This window comes from Humulus lupulus, chromosome X (genome assembly GCF_963169125.1).
Source record: "Humulus lupulus chromosome X, drHumLupu1.1, whole genome shotgun sequence".
Lineage (NCBI taxonomy): Eukaryota > Viridiplantae > Streptophyta > Magnoliopsida > Rosales > Cannabaceae > Humulus > Humulus lupulus.
This window is the reverse complement of record NC_084802.1, coordinates 17433322-17439192: the sequence shown is the minus strand read 5'-3', so window position 1 is coordinate 17439192 and position 5871 is coordinate 17433322.

Here is a 5871-nt window from a genome sequence, read left to right as displayed (position 1 = left end):
TGGGATATTATTTGGTCAGTTATACGTCCCCTGGTCTTCAGGGGACGTTTCCTTTTATATCTGATTATAGGCATTTAAAGTCATTTATTTGAATTACACAAAAAGAGTAACTACCCAAAATATGTGGGATAGTATTCTACAGCCTTCTCTATAAATAGAGGGGTCATGCGCCATTGTAATGGACCGAAGTTCTGAATCTTGGGAGAAAATTTTGGAGAATTCATTCCTGAAGAATTTCTAGAGATAATCTTGAGTTTAATAACAGAGACTCGTGGACTAGGCAGATTTAACTGCTGAACCACGTAAAAATCGTGTGTTTGAGTTGTCTTATTTCAATTGGCCATCATCAGTTATTGTTTATGTGCTCTTCTTTCACTGTTTGACGAAAAACGGCGTCAACAGTTTGGTGCTTTCATTGAGAGCCTTAAGCATTCATCCCTGAGAAAATCATGGCCACAAACAATCAGAACACCCCTGAGGAAAATTACCCAAGACGACCTGGAAAACAACCAATGGAGAACCCGGATGTTGAAGAGAGAAGTGGGTCCTCTGATTCCCGGGGACCACCTCCTCCACCAAGAGATGAGGATATGTACTACAATCCTGAGCGGTATGTTCCTATTGTGGAACTTGAAAACCGACAACTGAAGCAGCTGTTGGCAGAAGCCAACAAACGGAATGAGAAGTTGACAAGGATAGCCGCAGAGGTGCAGGTGGCTCAGCCCCCGCCTCCGCGCGAAAACCAAGTCCCTCCTCCAAGGGACGTACATGTTCCTCCCCGGAGGCACCGCGGGCGTCCGCGAAAGGATGCTGCCAGAAGGAGGCCGACTCGACCTCCGGCACCAGCAGAGCCATCCGCTCCACCTAGGCCCCAGAGGAGTACTCGAACTCGGGCCCCGAATACACGCCTGTAGAAGTGCCTGCAGGAGCTGAAAATAACCGAACCCCTGCAGAGGCTCGGACTCAGGTACCTGGGAGCGCACCGAATGCGACTGACCCATCTCGAGAAAATTCTGGACCCTCCAGGCCGCGACAAGGGTGGTAGCCACCGTCGCCTATACGGTTCCCTCCATCACCCATAAGATATCCTTCGCCCCCACACAGAAACGCTCAACCTGTTCGAGATCAGGATCAAGGGCGTGCGGGGGAAAGACAAGGAAACAGAGAGACTTTCGAGGAGCGGAGATGCGCTCCATCTGAGAGGAGTCAGACGTCTCGGTCTCGCACTGCGGAGACGAGGCGACGTGGAAAGAATCCATCGCGAAATAACCGAGCAATGAGTTTCACCAGTGATGAGTCCGGAGAGACCAGGTCCGTCAGTAAACACGAACGAGGTCGTAAGAATACTGGAAGTCGCAAGAATCGTCCCGACCTGCGAAATCATCTGAATCAGAGTCGGGGGAATGGAGATCAAACAAATCCAGACCTGAGGGATCGCTTGAATAAACGTAGAGATCCCTTGCGGAGACGCGAGCCTGGAATCATTATCAATGACAGTTAATTCCAGACAGCACCTCCTACTGACCCAGTCCAAGAAAGAATCGATCAGCTCGAAAGAGCCTTTAGGCTTTTAAAGAATGAACGAGGAAATGGTCGATATGAGGACTCTGATGAGGAGCTCGAGCCGTTTGCTCCCCATATTTCTGACACTCAATTTCCTCAAGGTTTTCAGATTCCTCACGTCCCTACGTTTGAAGGAAAGACCGACCTGTGTAGTCACCTGAGCACGTTCAACACTATCATGAGAGTCAGTAACGTGGGTTACGAGCTCAGGTGCATGTTGTTTCCAACATCATTGGCAGGACCTGCCAAAAGTTGGTTCGAAAAGAATAAGAGACACTCAATAACCTCATGGGAGAAGTTGTCTAAAGACTTTAAGAAGCAGTTCAGAGCAATGGTAGGGGTCAGACCAGAAGCATCCACCTTAACTAACGTCCGGCAGCAACCGGGCGAAACATTGAAGAGTTACTTAACAAGATTTAATCTGGAAGTAGCCCGAGCTCGGGATGTGGATGACAGTGGACACCTCATGGCTATCCGAGCTGGCGTATTACCGGGAAGTGCCCTTTGGGACGACATGAAAGGGAAACCGGTCAGGTCAATAACCGAGTTTAACAGATGAGCGCAGAGGTTTGTCAATGTAGAGGAAGCGAGGTCGACGCTCAAAGCGACCTCCCAGTCCGAAACTACAACGATAAACATCAACTCTGCCTCAACCTCGACGGACCCAACGGTACCAAAGCCTACCTCGGAGAACCCATCCAAGAGGAAAAAGAATGAAGGAAGTAACCCCGAAGTTGAGGGAGGAAAGAAAAAGAAAGGGGAGAGGTATTTCTCCGTGTATAAGGTATACACCGAGCTCAATGAGTCTCGGGAAAACATATATCTGGCTAATGAAAACCAGGTCCCCTTTAGGCATCCGGACCCGATGAGAAATAAAAAATCCAAGAGGGATTCCAGTAAATATTGTCGGTTCCACAGAGACACCGGACATACAACCGATGAATGTCGACAACTGAAGGACGAGATCGAAGGGTTGATCTCGAGAGGTTACTTCCGGCATTATGTCAAAAACCAGAATACTGGTCAGGCGGCCGCGAGCCAGAGAGTAGCCGCGCCTCCGACCACACAAAACAATAACTCCCGATCTCGGAAAGAAGATAGGCCCCCGCCGATAGATGGAGAAGATGTAATAACCATCTCGGGAGGGCCTCATCTCGCAGGAGGGGGCAGGAATGCCCAAAAGAGGTATGTTAACGAGTTGAAGACAGGGGACGGGTCTCCTTATGAACCCGAACCCAGGGCACCGAAAAGCCAGAGGATTGAAACGCAACCAATAACCTTCACCGAGGAAGACGCCTCCCATGTTCAATTCCCTCATCATGATCCGCTGGTTATTACTCTTCAGTTGGCCAATAAAAGGGTCCACCGAGTTCTCATAGATAATGGGAGCTCAGTCAACATCCTCTATAAAACAACCCTCGAGAAGATGGGACTCTCCCTTCGCGACCTGAAAGCATGTGCAACTACTTTGTACGGCTTTTCAGGAGAAGGAACTGCTTGTATGGGATCCATTGAGCTCCCCATAACCTTGGGAGACTATCCAGTCTCAGTGACCAAGATAATGGAGTTCGTAGTAGTAGACTTACCATCTGCCTACAATGTGCTGCTCGGGAGACCCGCCCTGGTCGGGCTGGGGGCAGTTTCATCAGTAAGGCATCTGGCCCTTAAGTTCCCGACCCCTAGCGGAGTCGGGACGTTGAAAGGAGACCAATTGGCAGGGAGGGAATGCTATAGCATCTCCATGAGAGGAAAGAAACAAACGAACGCTCAAGCACTCGTCATCATACAAAACAAAGACGGAACGATCTTAGAGGTTGACGAAGAGATCGATCCGAGGATTGAGGAGAAGTTTGACCTCGAACCTTTAGAGGAGCTCGAAGAGGTTCAGCTCGAGGAAGCTGATCCCTCGAAGAAGGTGAAGGTCGGAAAACACCTCCAAGACGAGGCCAAATAACAATTAATCTGTTTTTTTGAAGAAAAACCAGGATGTCTTTGCATGGTCGCACTCAGACATGGTGGGGATAAGCCCGAATGTAGCAAGCCACGCACTAAACATAGACAAAAGCTTTCCCCCGAAGCAACAAAAGCGAAGACAACTGGATGAAGACAGAAAGAAGGCGTTAAAAGAGGAGGTTGATAGGTTAAAGGCAAACCAATTCATTAGGGATGCCTTTTACCCCGATTGGGTAGCCAATCCGGTGTTGGTCCCAAAGCCCAATGGGACGTGGAGAACCTGTATTGACTACTCAGATCTCAACAAAGCTTGCCCAAAAGACTGTTTTCCGTTACCAAGGATTAACCAGCTCGTAGATGCCACGGCGGGGCATGGCCTGATGTCGTTCATGGATGCCTATTCTGGATATAACTAGATTCCCATGCATGCCCCCGACCAAGAACACACGAGCTTCATCACGGATAAAGGGCTATATTGCTATAATGTTATGCCATTCGGGCTCAAGAATGCTGGAGCCACATACCAGCGGCTCGTAAACATGATGTTTTCAGAGCAAATAGGGAACAACATGGAGGTTTATGTCAATGACATGCTTGTAAAGTCTCAACTCAACAAGAACCATGTTGATGACCTCGAAGAGTGCTTTGGCGTGCTCAGGAAGTATAACATGAAGCTAAATCCTCAGAAGTGCACTTTTGGGGTATCTTCAGGAAAATTCCTGGGCTTTATTGTGAACTCTCGAGGAATCGAGGCTAACCCCGACAAGATCAAGGCCCTGATTGACATGCCCTCACCTTGAAGGCACAAGGATGTCCAAAGTCTGACTGGCAGGATGGCAGCCCTAAGCAGATTCATCTCGAAATCTACAGATCGTGGTCTTCCATTTTTCAACTTACTGAGAGGAGGTAAGAAATTTGAATGGACAGTGGAATGGGAGCTGGCCTTTCAGGAGCTCAAAAAGCACCTTGCGGAACCACCCATCCTGTCAAAACCTAAAACGGGAGAAATACTGTACCTATACCTTTCAACTACCGAACACGCGATAAGTGTGGTGCTCGTCCGAGAAGAAGAGAGGGTGCAAAGACCCGTTTATTACATCAGTAAAAGATTACTGGGGGCAGAGTCAAGGTACCCATTGATGGAGAAACTCGCGCTCAGTTTAATTCATTCATCCCGTAAGTTCCGCCCCTACTTTCAGGCACATCCCATCCATGTACTGACTGATCAACCACTGAGGCAAGTCCTGTCTGAACCAGAAGCTTCAGGTCGGCTTCTTAAATGGGCTATTGAGCTCGGGCAGTTCGAGATCACCTACCACCCGAGAACGACCATTAAGGCACAGACATTGGCGGACTTTATAGTGGAATGTACTGGTATAGCCGACGATGAGGTAATAACCACGGCCCACGAGCTGTGGAAACTTTACGTCGACGGCTCGTCAAATGAAAATGGAATAGGGGCAGGGGTCATTTTAGTTACCCCCGCGGGAAGCAGATTTCATTCTTCCCTAAGATTTGACTTCAAAGCGTCGAATAATGAGGCCGAATACGAGGCTTTACTCGCAGGACTTCGTATAGCTAAAGAGCTCAAAGCTAAAGCCATACATTGCTACAGTGACTCCCAGCTAGTAGTTAATCAAATCTTGGGTGAATACCAGGCTCGCGGCATGAGAATGGCGGCTTATTTGGAGAAGGCAAAATCAACGTTAGAGTGTTTCAAATTCTATACAATCGAATAGGTTCCCCGCGAGCAGAATTCAAACGCAGATGCCTTAGCTCGACTCGCTACGTCCGCCGAAAATGAAGAGCTGAATGTCGTACCCATAGAACACCTATCAGCGCCTAGCATTAACGAGCCAGAAGAGGAAGATGTGTGTATGATCGAAACAGAGCCGACCTGGATGACCCTGATAGTTGATTATCTCGAAAATGGAGTTCTTCCAAAAGATCGGAACCAAGCTCGAAAGTTGATGTATCAACTTCCCCGTTACACAATCTTGGATGGAAGGCTGTACCGAAGGGGATATTCCATGCCGTTACTCAGGTGTATAACCCCTCCCGAAGCTAAGAAAGCCATTGATGAAATTCATGAAGGGTTCTGTGGAGATCACACTGAGGGGGACAACCTGTCCAAGAAGATCATACGCCAGGGATATTTCTGGCCAACCATTAAAGCGGATTCTTTCGAGTATGTGAAGAAATGCGACAAATGCCAGAGATTCGCCACGATACCTCGAGCCCCACCATCCGAGCTGACCATGTTGACATCCCCATGGCCTTTCGCGGTATGGGGCATCGACCTCATAGGCTCTCTCCCGACTGGCAAAGGCGGAGTGAAATATGCTGTAGTCGCCG